At 53.2% G+C, this 22,990-nt stretch overlaps 1 protein-coding gene, 1 non-coding gene and 1 pseudogene across 5 annotated transcripts in view; all 3 read right to left on the reverse strand.

Annotated features, from left to right (window-relative positions):
* Sh3bp2 (SH3 domain binding protein 2) overlaps window positions 1-17,692 on the reverse strand; it is a 43,601-nt gene extending 25,909 nt beyond the window's left edge. Inside the window, exon 1 of one of the 4 annotated variants that reach the window (XM_075943874.1) lies at window positions 17,578-17,692. The gene's annotated coding sequence lies outside the window, so the exon portion shown is untranslated. Of the gene's footprint in view, window positions 1-9,202; window positions 9,299-9,509; window positions 9,577-10,615; window positions 10,697-17,577 lie in introns of those variants that run through there. The other 3 variants (XM_075943875.1, XM_075943876.1, XM_075943877.1) reach the window with 3 other exon arrangements.
* LOC142833235 (U1 spliceosomal RNA) lies at window positions 12,107-12,263 on the reverse strand. Its single transcript, XR_012907370.1, has one exon. It is a non-coding gene; the product is annotated as a U1 spliceosomal RNA (small nuclear RNA).
* A 4,799-nt stretch (window positions 17,693-22,491) lies between the features above and the next one.
* On the reverse strand, window positions 22,492-22,599 carry LOC142833267 (small nucleolar RNA SNORA70; annotated as a pseudogene).
* Between the last annotated feature and the right edge of the window lie 391 nt (window positions 22,600-22,990).

Genomic DNA, 22,990 nt, shown 5'->3' on the forward strand with positions numbered 1-22,990 from the left:
GTTACTGGGCAGTCCCAAGGAGAAGACATTTCATGACTTCCACATAGCAAGGTCCTAAAATCCACCTGGGGCCCAAGCAGTACCCCACCAGCCTGCTGGGTTTTGGCCCTAACTCACCTAGCGCTTATGCAACTCTAGGGCCAGCTGTGTTCCTACAGCAGGAGCGTCCTGCTGGGAGTCCCATGGCCACCTCATATCATGCTAACAGTCTGTGAGGCCATTCACAGCCTTGGATGTCTGCCCTGAGGAAGTCAGAGCTGACACCTCCCAATGAGAGCTCACTCACTCATCAAGAGGCTCCTCCCCATGAGGTAATACTCAGAGCTGTGCCTATACCTGGTACCTATGGCTTTCAAGATAGAAGTTTCTGCATCCTTTAACATCAAGGAACTGACTGACAAGGACAGAGCTTATGGACCAGATACCAATCTCCTCCTGACGAGGACTCAACTAACATCTGGCTTTCTGAAAAGCACTTATTCTTATCAGCCTCAGTATGTGTCTACTGTTCCAGGGTTCCTGCCCAGTGTGCCACTTAGAACAAGCCCCTCCTAGGCATCTCTGCTCCCACAAGTCTGGCTTCTTTATCTGCCCTAGTCCCTCACCCCCAGCCAGCTGTTCCAACCCAAGCCATCGGGCACCTCTGTTTCTCCTCATCTGAGCCCCAACCCCAGGATAGGAAGTGGAGGATGGAAAAGGGGGTTTTCTAGGACTGAGCACCAATCTCCTGGCAGGATGAGTCCACCTACTACAGGGTTCTCAGGAGTGGTAGAGTCTCTGCTTTGCCCAAGAGGTTTCATGGGACACCCTCCTAGCCAGTTTTCACTTCTCTCCCTGTGGCTCTGACTCAAATGCCCCTGAACACCAAGCCTATGATTGGTTATGCAAGTACATAAACATTCCTAGGCACAGGCCTCTGTGTCAACCATGCAAAAAGAGCAGCTTGTGGGCTAAGAGATGGCTCAGTGGTTAAGAGCATTGCCTGCTCTTCCAAAGGTCCTGAGTTCAATTCCCAGCAACCACATGGTGGCTCACAACCATCTGTAATGAGGTCTGGTGCTCTCTTCTAGCCTGCAGGCATACACGTGTACAAAATATTGTATACATAATAATTAAATAAATAAATATTTAAAAAAAAGAGCAGCTTGCTGGTGAGGAGCTCCTGTCTTCCCTATGTCTGCAGCCATAGCTCTGCTGCCAAGATCTCCAAGCCACCAAGGGGTCAGCTGGCTAAAAAGCACCGGCTGTCGCCTGAGGAGACTAGTTTCAGCTTGGCTCTCTGAGTCTCCTTAAGGTGGACACAGCTCTCCGACCTCCCTAAGCCTACACCAAATTCTACCCCCTGAGGTGTTCAAAGGCAGTGCCTGCTGCAGAAAGCTGGGGCAGAGAGCAAGTGGGATATGGGAATACAAGCCTCTTCTCCCTGCCCTTCCCCATTCCAGCAAGGCTGAGCTATAGGACCGGGTGAGGAGCCCTGGAGCATGCAGTGATGAGCACAAACAATGGCCTGTTCCCAGAGAGCACAAAGGTATCCGGGAGCTGTGGCTCCAGAAGACATGCCAGGCCAAGGGAAGTTTCCTGGAGAAGAGCCCTAGGTCTTAGGGAGGAAGAGTTTGCTAGAACAGAGGCAGCCCTTCCCAGTACGAAGGGCTCGGAGGGAACTTCATGGGGCAGCAGTTTCTCCAAGTGCCTTCTCATCTCCCCAGATAGTAAACAACACTGCCAGGCATGCTCTTGAAAACGGAAGACATTTAAGAACCCCCCATGAGGGTCACTGTATAACCTTCGCCTTGCACTGTACTGTGGGGCAACCCCACACCAGAACCCAAGCAGGAAGATGCATGAGGCTGGGGTGAGGCTGCCTTGACTTCTACTCTATCCTCCTACCCTGGGCTGGGGCCTTAAGTCCCCTCCCCTTCAAGCCAGACTCAAGGCAAAGCTAAGCAGGGGCCCAGGGCTAACCAGAATAAAAATGATAAAGAATTTCACTCAGGGCCCTGGCATACGTCTGCCTGCTCAAAGCACTAACAAAGTGTGTGGGGGGTTGGAAGAAAACGGCCCCCAAGGGGAGTGGCATAATTAGGCCGTGTTGAAGGAAATGTGTCATTGTGGAGGTGGGCTTTGAGGTCTCTTTTGCTCAAGCTTCCCTCAGTGTGACTGTCAGTCAACTTCCTGTTGCCTGCAAGATGTAGGACTCCCAGCTATTACATCTGCCTACATGCCACCACGCTCCCCATCTTGATGATAATGGACTCTCTGAAACTGTTAAGTGAGCCACCCCAATTAAGCATTGTGTCTTTAAGCCATGGTGTCTTTTCACATGTGGCAACAAAAACCTTAACTAAGAGACAGTGGCAGGATCTAAGCTGGCCCCACTCCGGCACCTCAAGCCTCGCATATGCGAGGCTGCCCCCTGCTGACATCAGTACTCTACTGAGATTCAGGCAGGATGACCGCAAACTTGACTCACAGCCAGGAAATCAGTGGTAGTGGACTGGAACCCACTCCTAGCACCCAGGACTCTTGTGCCCAGATTGGTTTCTGCTCACCTGTTTAGACAGCTCAGGCATTGAGTGTGCCAAGGGCAAGGAGGAGAATTTTCCAGGCTTGGGATGGATGCTGAGCCCAGGGAAGGCTGGTAGCACCTCTAATGGGAAACCTCAACCTCTCAAAATGTTTCATATCTGCTTCTCCTATAAGGTTTATGTCCATTCTCCTGCCAGTCTAAGGCCCACCCATGCAGCCCTCCGCGACATGGAGTTCTTGCCCCTTTCCAAGCCCCATTCTGCCCACTGTACAATGAAGGGCTTCAAGGATTCCTGGGAAATCTTGCCTAGAAGGCAAAGAGCTCTTCTGGGTCATGTGATACAATAATCTAAATGGCAACCCGAGAAAGGACGCATCCATATTCCCGCAACCTGTAAACATAACCTAGGCTGGAAGAGGATGTTACATGTAACTTAAGGTTACCATTCTGGGTTAGGGAATGGCAAACCTCCCTGAAGGTGACCGGGGAGCAGGATGTGATGGTGCATGCCTCTAATCCTAGCATTTGGGAGGCAGAGGCAGGTGGGTCTCTATGAGTTTGAGGCCAGTCTGGTCTACAGAGAGAGTCTGAATCAAGCCAGGGTTACATAGAGAGACCTGCCTTTAAAAGGGGGGGGGAGGGGTGAAGGGATGGCTCAGTGGTTAAGAGCATTGCCTGCTCTTCCAAAGGTCCTGAGTTCAGTTCCCAGCAACCACATGGTGGCTCATAACCATCTGTAATGAGGTCTGGTGCCCTCTTCTGGCCTGCAGACATACACACAGACAGAACATTGCATACATAATAAATAAATAAACAAATAAATGTTTTTTTTTTTAAAAAATGAATGACACCGGAGACCACATAAACACAAGAAACTGAAGCAAACAAGGCAGGCTCCCTCTACCAGCCTTGTGAAGACTTTTACCTTGGCTTTGGACCCACGACTGCCAGAACGGAGGGGTAAGCGTCTATTGTTTCCAGCTCTCTAGTGTGGAGGACTCCGTTAGTGCTGCCTCAAGGAAGTGGGCCCAAATGGAGCCTTGCCAAAGTTCTTGATGGGATGCCCAGCTGCCTTGTACTTTGGTCTGACCCACTTCCTGATATGCCCTGCCAGGAAGAGGCGAGCTCTGCAATGCTGCATCTGTCTCGGAGCAATGACCCGAAGCTCGCTTCCCTGGTTGCCATATCTCTCTGGAAGCCATTCACAACTCTCGGGAATGGGACACCATACTTGCCCAGACGCACCAAAACTGTTGGTATCTCTCCCAGACATGCTCTTCTTTGGCTCAGTCAAGTTGTTTCAACCACAGAGCAAAGGCTAAGCCAGCTACCTGGCCAAGGGGATGTGGTGAGACCACCATTTCCTGCCCTAGGGCCAGCTCTTCCCAACACCTACATTTTAAAGGTGAAAGCCAGTTTCTTTGAGGCTAGAACTACTTAGGATCTCGCCCTTGCTCTGGAATCACATCAGCAGCTCAGCCCTCCCTACTGGTGTGACTCCAGCACTCCTCATGACTTGGGTCTCACTAAATCCCCAGGGGCCCAAGAGATGAATGGCAAACAGTTAGAAAATGGGCTTAGGCCATACACAAGGGCACATCTCTCGTGTAGCTATAACTAGCACATCCCTGAGCCCAGAATGTGTGACTCAGAACTAAACTGATGGACACAAGAGTCTTTCATAGAACTGATGTCCATCCTGGCTGTAGCCAAGGCTCACTGATGTCTTGGGCCTTGACTGGGTGAGACCAGTTGCAAGGCTAGGCCTGGGAGCTAGGCCTCTCCCACACAGCAGAGCACTAAAGGAGGCTCACTACGTCTTTATGTCCTGGGATGTCTGTCCAGGGCCTTCCTTTCCAGGATCATTGCTCCTAATAAAGGTGCCTGAGCTGGGAGGTGGCATGTCTCCTGTGCTGAGGGGCTGCTGGGAGTGATGAGGTCCAAGGCTCTAGGAGGCCCCCAAACTTGATGCAGAGTCTGCTCTGGCCAGAAGGGGGCAGCACACTGGCTTCAAGGAGGATGCCTGGGGAAGCGTTCCATGTGATGACAACCAGGCCCAATGTGGTGAGGGTGGGTGGGGTTGGGGAGAATGACACGGGCAAAGGCTCCAGGAAACGCAGGCTGGCGTGATGCCTGCAGCAAGCCTGCTCTCTTGCCTCAAACCACAAGCCAGCAGAGGCGTTTCAGGATTTACACTTCAGTTCATCACAAATACTGACAAGTTTCCACCTTTTAATTGCTTGAGAAAAAAACTTTTTAGAGTGCTGACGTAGAGGCCAGGTCCACCCCCGGGTTCCTGGCACCTCACCCACAACTGCACCCTGCATCTTTCATGGTCCTGCCCAGAAGATGGCCATGGTCCATGGCTCAGAGAAGCTCATTACTCCCCACCCAATGCAGCCAGCCTGGGCATTCCAATGGCCTAGGCCTTGCAATAAACTTTGGGAGCTGCCCCCTGAGACTGGCACCCAGTTCTGAGTAGCCCACCTAGAGAGCATCTTCTGCCTAAGTGACCACTGTGAACAAGCTGGTTCAGTAGTTAGGCAGCAGATTCACGAGGGGCAGCTCTGGTTCCATCCCCTCCTCCGAGACTTGTTCTCACTCTGGACCTCAGTTTCCTCACCTGGGGAATGGGTCCCACAGATCCTGTGTGGGCCATACGGTGAAGTGATAGACAGGCTTACTCCGGGATGCTAGGACTCCCCTGGCAACACCTTGATCAATCAATTACACTGGAATCGGGGAAGTGTCAGAGGAGCGCTTTGGAAAAGCCCCTGCTCGACACCAGGCAAGGCTTTCCCATCACATTCTCACAGGTCTGGTAGATGCTCCATCATTCCCAGCACCCTTAGCAGAACTGCATCCCCACAGTGACAGAATCTGATCCAAACCGGATTCCGTCCTATCTCCACACAGAGCAATGCTGCCCGCCAAGCTTCCCAAGGCCCCATGCCCAGACCACTGTCCCTTCTGAAGGACTTCCTCAGACCACTGTCCCTTCTGAAGGACATCCTCCATTTCCTCACAGTCTGACTTCCTTTGGATTCCTCCCCTCAATGCTCTTGGGTTCAGGGATCTCTCTAAGCTCATCCTCTGCATGGCCATTGTCTGTCTGATGTCTGTCCAGGATGATGTCACTATCAGATTTTTCTCAGAGGCCTTGTCTATGTCCCAGTAGCTGGTGCTCCAAAATGCACGGCACTCAGTTCATGGTGCTCACTTGCCAAATGAAACCATCTAGACCAGTAATTCTCAACCTTTGGGGGGGGGTCACATGACCCTCTCACAGGGTTTGCATGTCAGATCTCCTGTATATCAGGTATTTATATTGCAACTCACAATAGTAGCAAAATTATAGTCGCAAAGTAGCAATGAAAATAAGGTGATTGGGGCGTCACCTTACAACATGAGGTCGCAGCAGTAGGAATGTTGAAAGCTGCTGATCTTGTCCCAAGTACCCACCTTCTCCATCTTAGGAGGGGGAACGGGTTCTCTTTACACGAATGGATGTCCTTGAAGCTATGTATCATGGAGCAGGCACTAATTCTTCCCTGGGAGAGCTTTCCCTCACAGTGTCTGCGTTGGTAAAACAAGAACACTCTGCTGGGACAGCAGGCGCTCATACCTTGCTCCCGAGCTTTCTGCTGATCCTCTGAAGGTCGCAGAATAAAGCCAGGGACAAAATCTACCAATAACTTGTCAGCACGCCTGAAGCCAAAGTCTCTGAGATCAGAGTCAAGCTGACCACTGGTTGGACAAAGAATGCAACCAAAGGTAGGGTCTTCCCAGGTCCAGCCTGCTCTACCTCTCCAACTCCCAGCGGCTGAGAGGACAGAGCTCCCAGCCACCAGCCCCACCAGACCCTCCCGGGGAAACCTACAATGAAGCTGAAGTATGGGATGAGGAAGACAGAGAGGATTCTGCTCACAGCTGGATGGGGGAGACCCGGGAATCTTTCTGTGTGCCGAGGCTATAAACTTGGTGGCTCACAGCTGCCTATACCACAGTTAATATTCTGTCCTCTTTATGGAGACACTGGGGTAGTCTGAAAGTCTCACAGTTCCAGGGCCCTAGAAGGCAAAGCTGCCAAGGTTTGTTCAGAGCAGCCCCAAGGCCCACCCCTAGACAGAAAGTCCACCCACCGTGAGGACAGCAGTGCCGGGTCCCAGTCTCTGTAGACAAGGCGGGGCTCTGGGTAGGTCAGGGGCCTGGTGGTCACACCAGAAGACTCTGGCAAGAAAGCAGAACTCCGGGCCTCAGTTTCCTCCTTGAGAACTGAGAAGTCCCACGAGCTGTCTGGCTCAGCACGGAGGGTGCAGGCTTCACCACAGTCGCAATGAAGCAAAGACGGGTGATCCTGAAGAGACGGAGTCCCCATCTCTCATGCTCAGTGTTACTCCCGCGCCCAAGGGAGGTATTCAGAGCACCCCTGTCTATGGACAAATCCCACACCTGAACCCCAGGATCCAAGCCGGCATCACCCTCTATCTGGGTCTGCCTATTAATAACCTGTGGAAGTCACCTCCTCTGAGTCACATCCTTGTGACACCCATTCCACCAGACACAGTGACACATCGGCCAGCACCAGGAAGCAATCTGAGGATCGCACAGTGTCTCAGAGAGAGGAAAGCTTGTGCAAAGGCTTGGGATCAGGACGAGAGACAGCGCACACGCCTTCAGACATACAAGACTGAAGTGCCATTCTCAGGGCACAGTACCCAGCTGAGGCAGACAGGGTCTAAGCACTGGGGCCGAGGCACCAAGCAGGCCTACGCTCCAGTCCCATCTTTGTCCCTTGGTGCTAATGCAAGTCACTTACTGAGAACGGGACTCTGAGGATCAAACCAAAGGGCTCACAAGGACTCTGTCACAGGCGTTTGGCCCAGTACTAGTGCCAAAGTCCTTGGGGTGAGGGCACCCTGCTGAGCTCTGATTCCCAGCACTAGGGCACAGAAACAATGAGGGAACACAGTGGGCATATTGTGTGTGGCCATGAAGTTCATCCCGGGGGGGGGCAGGGGTGAAGTGAGGAAGGCAGTCAGAGATCCACCCCCATGGCTTCATGCCACAGCCATGTGCAGAGGTCAGGGGTCAGCTCTGGCACACTGAGTGAGTACCTGATGTGTCCTGGTCTGGAGCCACTGTACCAGACCTCCCACAGTCTGGTCTATCTGTTGGGGACTCCCAGGATAGGTCTCCAGAGACACCAGCCCTGATCTCTGTGGTTGCGAGTGGCCGTGGCCTGCTCCAGGATCTGTTGCTCAACACTCCGGTATTTCTCACAGCACATCGGCCTCCTTGGGCAACACAGAATCAACAGGCTCCCTGGATCTGCTCAGCCTGGATGAGTTCCAGTGCCCAGGGCCACCAAGGCCCTCATTCTTAGCTTCTCTGTACCCTATGGATTCCTGAGGTTATTCTGGTCCCTGTCCAGCCTGCCTCAGGTAGGGCCCATTCAGGCAGTCAGCAGACAACCCCCCCACCCCGCCTGCACACTCTCCACATGGGACCTTCAGGTCTGTCTTAACCCACAGGATCTCTTCCCCGTCCCCAGACGGAGTCCTAATTGTTTGATGCTGCTGCTTAATTTTTATTCTCTTAGTTTATTTTATTCCTCAGTCTCTTGGATTTTATCACTTTTTATTCCTTAGCTTTTGCTGTTTGTTCTCTATGATAGTGTGGTTACACACACACACACACACACACACACACACACATACAAGCATGCATGACAAGAACTCTAGCACTCAGATGTACCTGCAAACCCCATTTCTGTGGTGCAAAGTCTTGCTATGGTGTCCAGAATGCCCTGGACTCGACCCTCCCTAGTGGCTGAGACAGTAGGTGCACACCTCTGCAGCAAGCTACCCCTTAGGAAATTCTTAGGTCTCCTTTTAAGGTAACACTTTGCCCTCTCATTGGGTTCCTCTTGGGGTCAACCACACATCAAAGGTAGCACAGAGCCTCTATTGGGATCTCAGTAGGAAGAGGCCATGGGGAGCTGTGGTAATCAGATCTAAGTCTCAAGATGGATAGTCAGAGGAGAGAGAGAGAGAGAGAGAGAGAGAGAGAGAGAGAGAGAGGGACAGACAGAGGGAAGGGACTAGGGGACACACAGGAATGGATGTGGAGAGGGACCAAAAGCAGGAAGGAGGTGCAGGCCAGACCCTGGCTTGCGGAACTGAGAACTGCTTGTTCCTCCTCATCTGGGAACACAAGGCCTCAAAGGCCTGGTGGTAGACACCATGACTCACAGCCTATTGCTGGCTCCTGTCCTCACCCTCCAGTGTGGGCCCAGCTGTCCTAGCCATTCCCAGACACCCTCACACTACCCCATTGTTCGGAGGCCTTTGTGGGCGGGAGAGGGACCCAGACCTGGCTTCTTCTCAGCACTTTGGTCTAGTCTTTGGCAGTCAGAAGAAGCCAGTCAGGGGGAAGGGAGGGTCTCCTCTCTACCCACCCAAAGGCCCTACCTATCTCCTTATGAGACCAGGCTTCCTACGCCCCACGCTCTCCTGCCTTGAGACACCCTGCCTCAGCCGCAGCAGCAGGCAGCTGTTAAAGGTGACTGAGCTTGGCCTCAGGGTTCAAGGTCTTCACCCAGCACCCTGACATCCTAGCCACTTTCCCTCTGACCCTTGACCTCCCCATCCATCCTTTCTAAAACACTTTCACCTGGCCTCCCAACCCAGGTCAGATGCCCCATGTTCAGGCTGGTGACAGTGTCTTCAGGATCCTCAGGCAGCAGGTGGGGAGGCTTCTGAAGACAGAGGTCCTCTAATGGCGTTTATGTCCCATCCATTGTTCCCTGAGCCTGATTCTTCAAGCCCTCCTGCAGAATGGAGACGTGTCCAGTCTGAGTCCTTGACCACCACAGCCTCAGATCCATGTTAACCCCAAGTCCTGTGCTCTCCTGTGCACAGACTCCCTGTTCCCAGTGTGGCAGTGCCTGGCCTTGTTACCTGTCCCCCATATTACCCACACTCCGCTCCGGAAGCTCCCGGAAGTAAGATGGCTTCTAGTGGTCAGCAGAGCTCAGGTCTAAGCCTCCACGTGGCAGTCTCTCTTCCTGGGTACAGACTGTCCGTAGGGGCTGAGGCACAGCTCTGTCAGTGCTGTGGACACAGCCTCAGGAAGTCAAGTCTGTCTCTTTCCTCCTGAGAGAGACCTAGCTGCTATCATCAGCAAAAAGAACCCCAGCCTGGGCTGTGTGGGGAACAAGCTGGGCTGGACAGAGTCTGAGCCACTAGCCCCAGTCCTCACCAGGTTTGCTCCCTGTCCAAGGGTTTCTCTGTGGCACCTTACCCCCTCCCTAGTTACTTTACCTCTCTCTCCCCACAGGCCTGCTTTTTCACCTACAGTCACACTGCTCCCCAGTTTCCTCAGAGGCTACTGCCCTAGGGTGGGGAGATTGAGATGGTCTCCAGACTCCAAAGTGAGTTTTGTTTTCCCAGTCTTTGAGACAGGGTCTCACTATGTAGCCTCAGCTAACCTACAACTTGCTATGTAAGCCAGATTGGTTGCAAGGTTGTAGCCTTCCTCCTGCTTCTGACTTCTAAGTGCTAGGGCTAGAGGGATATAGCACCATGCCCGTCTCAACGCGATCCTTATAAACACAAACCACAGGACTCCCCCAAGGAGATGGCAGTCAGCCAAGCACTGTCCACACAAGCATGAGGGCATGAATTCAGATCCTCAGCCACCCACATGAAAAACCAGGTGAGACGGTGTACAACTGTGATCCAGCACTGGAGGGCGGACAGAGACAGGGGGATTACAAGGCCTGTCAACCAGTCAATTTAGCTGACTTGCCAAGCTCCAGGCCCAGTGAGAGACTCTGTCTCAAGAAATAAGGTAGAAAATGATACAGGAAGACATCCAGCAACAACCTTGGCCTCCACATCCATGTACACAAATGTACACATGGGTTTCCCTACAAAAATATAAAGACACAAGCAAACATACACACAAAAATCACAAACACAACCTCAGTGCTCCCAGGACCCACACTGGCCAGTACCATTCCTTTCTCCCCGCTTCTGACCAGCAATCATTTCCTGCCCCCACTCCACAGGGTACCTCATGTACCATTGGCGGTCCTGAGTGGGCTGAGGCCTGGGCCTGGAGTGGATCTCTTCCTGTGTCTCTGGACCCCAACCCAGGCTGCTCCCTTGATGCCCAGCAGAAAGAACCTTGATTGTGGAAGGGATGTCTGAGGCAGGGCCCAGAGGTGGGGACAGGGGAATGGCCTTTCTCAACCCTCTTCCTCCTCAGGCAACTTCCTGTCTCCGGAGTGGGCACAGCCACTGCCAACCACAGCACTTCATCCTTCTGGTGACATCTTTGAGAAAATGGGAAGATTGGTGTCAGAGATTGAACTTTCCTGAAGCTGGGGGTCTCAGGGCTGAGCTCTGTCCAGTGGACACAACCGCAGACTCCACAGTAGGCAAAACCAGGGCCAGGCCCTCTAGTCAGAGCACGTGCCTCAGGCCAGGCCCCACTTCCTTAGGTAGCCATAGCCTTGGGTCCGAGAGGGAAGGGCTCAGTTCTAGAGAAGCCTAGAAGGCCGGTTTGTTCCAGATGGCTCCTGCCCTGAAGTTCCACCCCGGAGAAGCTCCCTCTCTGTAGAAGTCCCAGCCCTGGCAAGTGCTAGGCTCAAAAGCTAGAATGGGGCCCCCTGGAGCTGCGCACTCACCCCACGGGTAGAATTGGACAGACAAGCAATATGATTGGGCAGGAATCCCTAAGGAAGGTGGCCAGCGGGAAGCACAACGTGAAGTCCTGAGACGGGGCGGGTGCAAGTCACAAGGTAGTTTCAGGCTGAGGCCTGACTCTCAGCACCTTTATCTCTAGTCAGTGGGGAACCTGGACAGCCTGACACCAACTATGGAGGTCCTCAGGCCCTGCACAGATCAAGTTCCCACTGGGTCACTACTATGTATCCCAACCCATCATACACCCCATGAGGCTAGGCCTTTTATGCCTGCGCTATACAAAGCGTGAAGGACCCCAGCTCACACAGCATGGTCTGATAGAAGCTATCTGAACCAACCTGACCCCAGGAGGCCATTAATAGGTTTCTAGCGATTTCTGATAAAAAGAAGGTAATGGCAACAAGGAGCTGAATCCCTCACTCCGCCATGGTCAGACCCAGGCAGTTGGCCTCGGACCTGCCTGCCCGGGCCAGGCCTCAACACAGTTTGCCTAGACATCAGGTCAATGTCAATCACTTCCCTCTTCCAGAAAGGAGGAGCTCCCTTTCCTGGATTCAAATGGGTGTGTGTGTGGAGGGGAGCAGACAGGGTCAAAGGGCGCTTCTGCTGTGCCTCTTCCTGCTCAGTGTCTGGCACTGTGCTTTCTAGGGCTGAGCTCCCCAAATCTGCCAGCTCAGGATTCCAGGCTAGCTTTTCCAGATGCCAGCTCACCCCACTCTCCTAATGGCTGCAAATTCCACCTTCCCCCGGGGCCTCTTACAGGTTCCAGTTCTTGGGGTCAGCACCTAAGAAGCCTCTGGCAGACAGCTTATGGGAGACTTCAATTTTGGCCTCAATGTGTATCTTTTCTTCTTTTTATTTTTTTAAGATGAGAGTGTGAACATGATCGTCCACTACCACAAATTATGAAGTCCCTACATTTGGGGAAGCTGCAGGGGTCAGCACATCTAAAGGACAATGGCTAAGCCTTGCCCCAGGAAAACCACCTTCATGATCACGGTACCTCCCCTTCCAGGGACTGTCAATGTGTGTCTCTGAGCAGGTGCCGTCGCAGAGAAGGGCACTGTTTCAGTTTAGGGCAGGGCCACATGGTTGTTCAGGGCTTGGCAACTGTTCTTTCTACCAGAAAGAAATCCCTGCCGAGCCAGGCAGTGGTGGTGCACACCTTTAGTCCCAGCACTTGGAGGCAGAGACAGGCGGATCTCTGTGAGTTCGAAGCCAGCCTGGTCTACAAGAGCTAGTTCCAGGACAGGCTCCAAAGCTTCAGAGAAACCCTGTCTTGAAAAACCAAATAAATAAATAAATAAATAATAAAAATAAAATTCCCTTGTCTCCCAACCTGTCCTGCTGCTGAATGAGACCAGGCTTAGGAGTGGCTGGGTCCCTGAGGCTGAGTGGCAGATAGTGGCCATGGGAGGGGCTGTGGCAGAAACTAGAGAGGTTTGTGAGAGGCCCCAGCACGAGAACCCACTGCTGTCTGGGTGGAAAGTCTGCCAGCCTAGGTGGCACAGCTTCCAGGATGACAGGGCCGTGTTTGTCTTCAGCGCTCAACGGAGAGTTGAGTGTAGGTGAGAGGAGGGGCAGACCAACTTCAAAGAACCTGGCAGAATCCTGCACCACCACTGCCAGCAGCTGCCCAACCCACCCAGCCTGCAGGAACTGCCCTGCTCAGGAAGGCCCTGTACCTCTCACTTTGAGGCCAACACACAGAGTCCCCTATTGCCTGAGTTCCTGATGGGGGCGGGTGGACAGATAGGTCATGGCGATACAGTTATGAGGAGGCACACGGCTCAGGAGCAGGACAGGCAAGAGGACCCCTTGATCACTATCCAGATAATTATGTCTTTAACAACAATTCCTTCTCAGAGAGCATGGTGGGATGGGCCAGACACTGAGGTACTGCTTCTCCCGGCAATCCTTGTCCTCACACCTGTGGGCCTGACCATTCCTATGGCCCAGGCTTGGCTTTGGGCCCAGTACGGAGAGCACACAGCACGTGAGGGAGGGACATTAGTTCGGATAAGCAGCCCTCTGTTTATCCGAATGGAGTCTGCCAATGTCACAGAGGCAGGGAACAGGATGGAGTGGCAATTCCCAGAACCTTCCCCTCTCCCATCCAGGTATTAGATGAACTCTGAGTGCTGCTCTAGGCTTCCGAAGCTATGAGGCAAAGCTGGCCAGCCCAGCATTCTAGGCCCCCAGACTAGCCCTGGCCTCCTCCCACCCTGTGGAGTAGGCAGCTGTAAGGGCTTGGCCATCTCCTTACCTGCCTCAGCATGGTTGGTAGGGCCATAGCGAAAGCCCAGGGTATGGGGACAGGTGTATTGCTTCTCTTTGATATACTTTTTTTATATACCTTTTTGTTTTGTTTTGTTTTTTTCATGACAGGGTTCCTGAGGGTCCTGTCTCACTCTGTAGATCAGACTGGCCTCAAACTAAGAGATTCATCTGCCTCTGCCTCCCGAGTGCTGGGATCAAAGGCGTGCACCATCACTGCCCAGCCAGGGACAGCTGTCCTTCCAATACCACAGAACAGATTATAATACCCTGAGGTCCAGACTGGAGAATCCCCCAAAATAGACCTGTTGACTGTTCAGGGACAAGAGCATGAATCCCCACCTCAGGCCTGAGGACATTGCCTTGAGAGGGCATCTCAGAGGCCTGTGACACTTGAAGTTTGAGAGAATTCTCATTTAAATATCCCATGAGCCAATCCTGATGTGATCCCATTTCACAGGGAAGGTGCTGAAGCCCCCAAACACAAGCTGGACAAGGCCTGGAACACGGTTCTGTCACGGTTCTGTCTTGGTTCTCGCGACAACTCCGTGCCTTTGGTGCTCAGCCTCTGCTCTGAGAACCCCAGAAAACCAGCCTGAGCTGGCTCAGCCCTGGGCCATGAGGGAGCCCAGCTCTGGTCATGGCATGCATAGCACCAACCTGGCAGATTCCAGGCCAACAACCACACCCCCATCTGCAGGCTCAAGCAGGCAGACACCCTGCACCCGACTCAGCCACCTAAAGTAGGCGTGTTTGGTTGTGGGCCACCCCGGCATGCCCAGCCTGTGTGTGCAGTAAACGTGATTCACAGGGAAGCAGGCAACAGTTCTCGGAATCGGAGTTTGACCCTTGAGCACAGGAGTGTATGCCACAAGGGTGCCTGTTAGCTGACCTCTCCAGGTGACTGCCCCACGTGATCAAGCCAACACTGTTCCTGGAAGCCAGCTAGCAAAAATCACTCAGGTATGCCTGGAACCGTCCGCGGCCAGTTCATGGGGATCAAGGAGTTGCCTCTGGATCCTGGGGCCAGTGATTACAACATGGAGCAACAGGAAGTCCAAACATTTGGTGTTGGAACCTCAGAAGTCAGGGTGAAGAAGACAAAGGTAGCTGGGATGGCTTCTGGGCTCCCATGATGGCCCTCAACCTGAAGACCAGGTGGCTTTCTGTCTCGTTCCTATTTTCCCTGGGGTTCATGGGTAGGGGTGGGGGTGGGGGACTGACACTGAGCCCAGGCCCAGTCACGTGACTCTGAACCTTCACATTGCTTTACAGAACAGAAAAGCGAGAGTTGAGAAGTATAATTTGGAGCTGGAGAGATGCCTTAGAGGTTAAGAGCACTGACTGTTCTTCTAGAGGACTCAGGTTTAAGTCCCAGCACCCACATGGTAGCTCACAACTGTCTGTAACTACAGTTCCAGGGGATCCAACCTCACACAGACGTACGTGAGGGCAAAACATCAATGTACATAAAATAAATAAATCATTAACTTAAAAAAAGTATAGCTGGGTGCTGGTGGTGCATGCCTTTAATCCCAGCATGGGGAGACAGAGAGATGGACAAATCTCTGTGAGTTCAAGGTCAGCCTGGTCTATAGAGCTAGTTCCAGGACAGCCAGGGCTGTTAAACAGAGAAAGCCTGTCTCAAAAAAACAAAGCAAAACAAACAAATAAACAAAAAACCAAGTATAATTTGCCTGGAGGCCCAGGGCCGTGGTCATGGCAGCAGGCAGCAGTATTTCTCTGGGCTTCATCTTCATCTTCACTGCCCCCTAGGCACAGGCTGACGGGCAGTGAGGGAGGTGGAGGGAGAGCCTGGAAGGTTCCCACAGCTCCTAGGCACCCCATTCATGGAACCATCTCCAGTGCATTCCTTGGGTGCCCAGACAGCACCATGGAGGACTCCTGAGGCCCAGCGGGTACCTAACTCTCAGAGGCAGTCTCTCAGGTTTGGAGAGTGTGTTTTCTTGCTCTCCAGACTTCTCTATGCTCTCACTATGCCTGGAACACACAGGGCACTTAGGTCAATGACCTCCCTGGCGTGTCTGTCCCTACCTAACAGTTACGTGTCCAGCCCATAAGCCTTGCCTTCCTGGCCTTAAGTTCCCCATCTTCTCTGCCCGGGCTGCCCACTTCCCCTGCCAAGCAGGGTTAGAATAGAGCCCTACATTTCTCTGCCCAGGGAATACGGAGGACATGAACCAGCCAGACGATGACAGGAAGGTAAGGCCTGTCAGAATCTCTGACCCTTGGTCCCCTCATAATGGAGCTTTGAGGAGAGAACCCACACTCGCCAGTCCTTGTAGACACAGGTGTTTGCCCGCAAGACCAATGCAGGCAGGAACCTGGAAACCTGTCCTTTGCCCCAGGCCTCTCCAGGCTTGACCTCACACAACCTCAACCACAAGCAGAAATGGCCCATTGTCCCTGTGTGACAAGAACACACAGAGGAAGCACTCCCAGGATCTGAGTATCAGCTACACACCACTAGCAGACAACGGGCACTCATAACCACCCTTGGGTAGAAAGTGGTTCCCAGTCCTGTTACAGATGTCGTTGAGGTTCAGCAACAGGAAACAAACGCCTGACGAATATCACGTAGCTGGATTTGAACCCAAGACCCCAGCCTGAGTTTATGCTCTTCCTTCTCCCTGTTTGACTAAAGCAGGTGATTCTGACTCTCTGAATCGCCTGGGCTTCCTATCCGTGGGCTTACATGTGCACATGCATGCATACAGGGGCAATGAGACGCTGGGGGTTGACTCAGCCCTCCACTTCCTCTATCCATGTGAATAGGAGGGGCCAAGACAGTTCTGGAGTCTACCTGCCTTCCCTCTGTCTTTCTTAGCCCAGCCTCCTGAGTGGGGGCTTCTGTATAACTCTATAAGGGACACCCCCAAAAGGCTAGACTCTTTGGACTCCCCTCCTGCCAGATGGCTTTGCCCATCAGAAACTACCCTTTCATTTCGTCCCCTCTGCCAGGGTCTGTTTCCATCCAGAACCCAGGACCAGGTCCCGGAGAGACAGAAGGGCATGGGAAAGGAGGTGGACAGATCTGTGGTTCTCAACTCCTTGGGGCCACTCCTGGGACCCAAGAGTGGAGAGCTGGATCTGAGGCCCTGGACTGGGATTCCCTGCCAGGAAAAGAACACAGTCCAGCTCCTCCTCTGGTCCAGAAGGACCTAAGCCACTGAGTGAGGGCTGGCACTCAGCTAGGCCATACAGATTTGGCACAGGGACCTGAACCCATGCTCTTGCTCCCAGCCCCGGACCTAACCCCTGGACCCATTCTGTTGTGAAACAATTCTGTGCATTTCCCCATTGACCCAACAGGTGACAGTTCCAGAGCCGCTTCAAGTGGGATTTCATGCCAGAGGTCCCCACAGTGTCCCAGTCAGGGTGGTGTGTCAGGACCGCTTACTGGGGTCACATGTCTAGGCGGTACAGAACCACCAGTATCAAGCAAAGAACAAACAGATGAGCAAACAGGGAGCAGCAGGCGCTCAGGGTCATGAGAGGGGGCAGAGCGAATTGGCTCCAACCGGGGTTTCAACCGATTAACAGCCAAGGCGCAGGGCTGCAGGAAGGGTGGGCTGCAGGGCGGAGGTGGAGACCCACATGTCGGCTAACCTACAACTCTCGACCACTCTTCCATTCTCTCAGAGAGTCATTCTTCCTCAAGATCTGAAAACTCCCCACACCCCGCCACTCGTGCATCAGTCAGCGTGAATCAGCTCTAACAGGTGGCTCTTCTCTCAAACTTCTCTGACGGAAGGAAAGTTTGTATTATCAGGAGGGAATGGAAGAAAATTAGCCTTCTGAGTCTTGGAAGCCCCTCTAGATGGGCCCTGTAGCGGGTGCCAGAGAAGCCGGAGGGACACAGGACACCACTTCACCTCCTGGACTGAACCGCCCAGACTTAGGACTAGGATGCCGCCGCTGTTTACCCCACTCCCACCCCACGGCGGGACACAGGTTCAAAGGAGCCAGGCAGGTCTCTGAGACACAACTGCGCCGCCCATGTCCATGTCCCGTCCCGAAACCCATGCGATGCCTTACCCGCTGGTTCCCAGCCCACGGGCTCTGCGTCCGGGAGGCGGATCCCTGCTCTGCTGCCCAGCTTTGCGGCGGGCTGACCCGGCAGCCAGGCGCTCCGGCGTAGGCCCCGCCTCCGAGTTGCCCCCACCCCGCACCCCCTCCCCCCGCGCCGCCAGCCCCCTCCCAGGTTCAGGTCCCGCCCACGCCCTTTCACTCCGCCCCACCCTGGACTTGTTTCTCTTGCTTCTCAACTTGTTCCCTCCCCTTCTCTGGCAACGTAGTACAGTGCAGGCTATGGCAGCGCAGGAGATTGGTTGGCGTACTAAGATGCGGGGTTTGTAACCAGCAAACTGTAGATGCTCGCTAGATCTAGGTTAATGACCACACACACACACACACACACACACACACACACCTTCTATCTAGTGGCCTCCTTCAGAATCTGTCTTCTGGCTGCAAACTTGCTGGGTGGGTCTGACTCAAATCCAGGCACCAGGGAAGGACACCTGGTCACCTGGCCACCTGGTCACTAACCCCTCAAGAGTCAAGGAGGGTTTGCTGGGAACCTCTGGAATCTTACTGGGGATTTTTCAGCTATGGCCAGTGCTGGGTTCCAGTGCTGTAGTCAAGGACACAAGATCCCCTGTGCACAGTCACTAAGGACTTTGACTCAGCCCATTTGGCCCATCTGTAGACCTGAAGGACCCCATTTAAGGGGCAGGGACCTGGAGAGCGGTGGTTTCCTCGGAGATGACTTCCTGAGGGAGCCCTGAGACCAGGCGGGAATGTGAACCTGGAGTGGAGCCAGGCTTGAGAAAAGTGGAACCTTCCAAAGAGAAGGCTCACTGCTTGGGGGTCAGAGAGGGAATTATCTCCAAGGGAACTGACTCGAGGTCCTAGATTCAGAAGCTACGGACCAAGGGAGGACAGGCTCTGACTGGGGGCCAAAGGGAGCTGCCCAGGTGTGGGGGACCCAGCAGCTGCAGAGACAGGGGCTCCGCTGGCTGCTCCAGACCAGGCTGAGGCTGGAGGAGCTGGGTATGAGTCATTCACCCTGAGCTATGGGGGACTTGGGGAACAGCCAGACCTTGGGGGGGGTTGTAGCTGCACAAATGTGGGTCACGCCTCTGTCCACCTGTTCCAGGGCTGCTCAGGTCCAAAGGGCCCATGCTCAGCCCCTCCGCTTAGCTCTTCGATGTGAAGCATCCTTGCAGGCAGAGAGGTTACTGGGTGTAGGGGAAGTGGCAGAGGCCATAAAATTAGATGGCTGAGCATCGAGACTGGTGCCCAATAGGAAATTACCAGAAAACCTGGAGAAGTTTCAGCCAACAGGTGATGGGATGCGGTCCACCCGCCAGGTAACTGAGAGAGGAGCAGGAAGTGTGCCCAGAATCCTGGCTCTTCGGCCCTCAGATACACACTCTGTCTCTGGTCCCAGGGCTCACACCGCTTGCCCACAGCTTAACACTCAAGGATCCGAGTGGTAAGGAGGCAGGTGCTGACTGGCTACCCTCTCGGGTACCCATCATGCCCCCATCTCTAGATGCCCAGGTATCACTTCTGAGTAGCTGAAGCTACCTGTGACCCTCTTCTATTTTGATTTTGAAACAGAGCTTCACATTGTAGCCCTGGCTAGCCTGGAACTCTATGTAAACCAGGCTGGCCTGGAACTCATGGAGATCCTCCTGCCTCTACCTCCCTAGTGCTGGGATTAAAGGCGTGTGCCACCACTGCCCGTAATTTTTTCCTTGTTCTTTGTTTTTGACACAGGGTCTCACTCTGCAGTCCAAACTGGAACTCACTTTGTAACCAGGCTGGCCTCAAACTCATGACAATATTTCTGCCTCAGCCTCCTAACTTCTGGATTACAGGTAAAGCAGCCATCCCCAGCTATATTTGAAACCCTTTGTCAACAGAACACTAGCAATTGACATTCAACATAGCCCTGGGTTGCTTCACCTCCTGTAGAGAAGGCCATGAGCAGATCGCTGGGCTGTTTGGCCCTAAATTCTGCACTTTCAGCCCTGCCTCTGTCCTCTGATGTCCCCGTCTCACACAGTTGCCTCACTCCTGAGACTTGGCTTAGGCTTAGACGTGGCTAGACACATCCATCCCTGGTGTCAAGTTCAGTTAATTAGATGCATGAGTCCATAAAGGACGCTGCTTGGCACTGAAATGATTCACGGCAAATCCTGACCCACATAGCTAACAGGAAAATGGACATCGATGTCATTGGGTCGCAGTGCAGCTCTTATCCCCAGAGCTGAAGGAGGGACGGAGATCAGTAAGGAAGTAGAGCAAAGACAGACATTGGTGCCACCTGCAGGAACCTGACTGAAGGCAGAGGCAGGGTTGGCTTCCAGATACGGAGTTCAGAGAAGACAGACCCAGGCACACAGAGAATAGCCATAGAAATGTAGGTCAGGGAAGGCCTGAGGAGCTGGGCACACAGAATTCCCAATCGGAACTGAAAAGACGGGAGGATGTGCGGGACAGACCCCAGACTTCCGTAAGCAGAAGGGAGGCAAAGCCTCCTTACCAGCCATAAAGAGGGGGGAGCAGGCTCTGCAAAGCCCATGCATAGTGAGCCATCCTCCTGCATGCCTATCCCTCACCTGCTGAGGACCGTGCTGCTGGTCTGGTGGGCTCTTTCAGGACCCAGAATATGCACCGACAACTGCGGTCTGGCAAAGGTGCAGAATCATGCAAGGGCCAAGATCAGGCTGGAGGTCAGGGTGGGTCATAGACTGTCCTCTAAGGTTCTCAACCTGTGGGTCGCGACTCTTGGGGATCACATATCAGATATTTACATTACAATTCGTGACAATAACAAAGCTAAGGTTGTAAAGTAACAACAAAACAATTTATGGTTGGGGTTCCCCCATACATGAGGAACTGTATTAAAGGGTCGCAGCACTAGGAAGGTTGAGAACACCTGCTCTAAAGCAACGTTGCCAGGCCATCCTCTTCCTGGCCACTGGAGACCCCTTATCCCAGAACCTCTTTCCCCAGCCAGGCAAGGATCCCTTTCATTTCCTGTCCTCACACCCCATATCCTGTCTGTACTTCTGTCTATCTGGCAGTCCGACTTGCTTGTGCCCAGTACAGGGCCCTTGCTAACCCTCAGCTTACTTCTTCCTCTCTCCACCCACCTGCTCCTCCCCGGGGGAATCTGTTATGCTCTCTCCTCAGAGTTCCCCATAGCCTGTCATCTTCCCAGAGCTGAGACCCTGTCCTTAGGTGAGCCCAAGCCTCCCCAGCCCCACTGGCCTTTTTGGGAGCCTCCGTTCACTGCTCCCACTCTGAGTGGTCACACTGTCCCCTTGCTGTTCTTCCAACATTCCAGGCACACTCCCAGCTCAGAGCCTTTGCTCCTGCTCGTTCCTCCGAGCTCACTCTTCCTCCACATACACACGGAATAATAATAATAATGATAATTCTTTATCTGAAAACAAGAAAGTTCTTTCCTTCTCTCTCTGTCTCTCTCTCTCACTCTCTCTCTCTCTGTGGGGGGGGGGGCGCATGCATGGAGAGGCCACAGGTCAATGTCAAGTACCTTCCTCAGTAGTTTGCCATATTTTATGAGACGGGGTCTCTCAGTGAATATATAACTTGCCAATTCAGTTAATCTAGTATCCAACAAATTATAGGGATCCCTTGTTCCCACCTGTCCCCCAAAATTGGGGTTACAGGTATCTGCCACTGCACACAGCACATGGGTACTGAGGATCTGAACTGAAGTCCTCATGCTAGCATGGCTGGGCCATCTCCCTGGCCCTCCTTGATTCCTCCAAAATTTGTCCACCCCCTCATGTCCCTTTCTCTTCCCCGGTCCTGTGAACTCCAACATGTGACATGACCAGAATTCCTTTAGGATGTCATCTTACTAGGGGAGACCTTGCTTGCCTCGGTCACTGCTGTGTTCCCAGGTGCTCATCCTCTTCCTGGATTAAAGTAGATGCTTAATAAATGTCTGGTGAACGAGTAGACAAAGCCAGTGGAGAGCGTGCTTCAGGGAGGGGCCCACTTGACCAATCATGTTCCGAGGAAACATTAGGCCTGCTTGACCAATCAGGTCTGAGGATTCATTAGGCCGACTTTCTCATTTCTATCCCCAGGAATGTCACTGTTGATTTTAACAAGCACCTCACAGCGAGGCTGCTTCCCCTTGGCAGGCCTGGTTCTGGGTAGGACCAAAGTGAAAGGCTACTGGTCACTCATTTGGGTGACAGCAGAAGGCAGGGCAATCCATAGACCAAAGCATTGAGGGTGGGCATGGAAGGGACTCTCATGACCTGGGAACCTTGGGACGGAGTCAACTCAGGCTAGACTCTCACTGGGAAGAGGTGTATGGGAGGGAGGGTTGGCCTCAACCAGACATGGAGACATCAGGCAGACCATGAGGGCAAGGCTGAGGCTGCTGGGAGACTGGCCTAAGAGCATAGCTGGCAGGAAAAGCAGGCAGGGTAGGAGCTGTTCTGAGTCTTGTCTTTTTTTTTTTCCAGTCTGGATGTGACATTTACTACTACTGAACATGATTTGGCAAGGTACAGGAGAACACCGTGAAAGCCCTCAGGAGTGTAGGGCTCGCCACTTGTCCAGGGGACCACAATTAGGGATGTATTTGACCCCACAGCCATCAGAAATGAGTCGCTTCTCAGCAACCATGTCTTCAGATTCATCTGCATTAAACTTAGTAAAGCCCCATTTCTTTGAGACGTGGATCTTCTGGCGGCCAAGGAACTTGAACTTGGCTCTATGAAGAGCCTCAATCACATGTTCCTTATTCTGCAGCTTGGTGCGGAAGGACATGATGACTTGCCCAAGGTGAACCTGGCCACTGTGCCCCGGGGCTTCCCAAAGGCACCCCGCATGCCTGTCTGGAACCTACATTGGCGACAGCATTGAGATCAGAGACTTGAATAAGTGCCAGAACATTGTCTGCAAGGTCCCTTAGGGCAACCCATACAGGTAATAGGCTGGGTACGCTACCAAGGAGGCTGCTGTTTGCAACCACTGCACACTGGGTCTCATCTTATCCAGGGCCAGAGCCTGTGGCTCTCTCACACTGGCCTGGCTCAAGGAGACAGGATATGTTCTCCTGCGCTGGCACGAGAAAGCATCAAGGTAGAGGTAGGGGCAGAGGGTAGGTAGTGAGTGGCTGAAGGGACTTTTACATGCTAAGTTGTAGATGGTGTGGGCACATGCAGGGCCTTGATGCAGGTCTGGGTTCTTACAGGCTCTTCTCTATTGCGCCAGTCTTGTGTGTGCCCTGGGAGAGCCAGCTAAGCATCCCTGCACAGGAGGTCTCTCCAGGCTGCCATGCCATGCCCACATGCATACGTCCCTTTCAGCTTTTACCACACCCTGCAGGGTAGGGCTCTGCCAGTCAACACAGGGTCCTGCTCACCTGGCTCCAACCTGTGAGCGTTTG

This window comes from Microtus pennsylvanicus, chromosome 12 (genome assembly GCF_037038515.1).
Source record: "Microtus pennsylvanicus isolate mMicPen1 chromosome 12, mMicPen1.hap1, whole genome shotgun sequence".
Lineage (NCBI taxonomy): Eukaryota > Metazoa > Chordata > Mammalia > Rodentia > Cricetidae > Microtus > Microtus pennsylvanicus.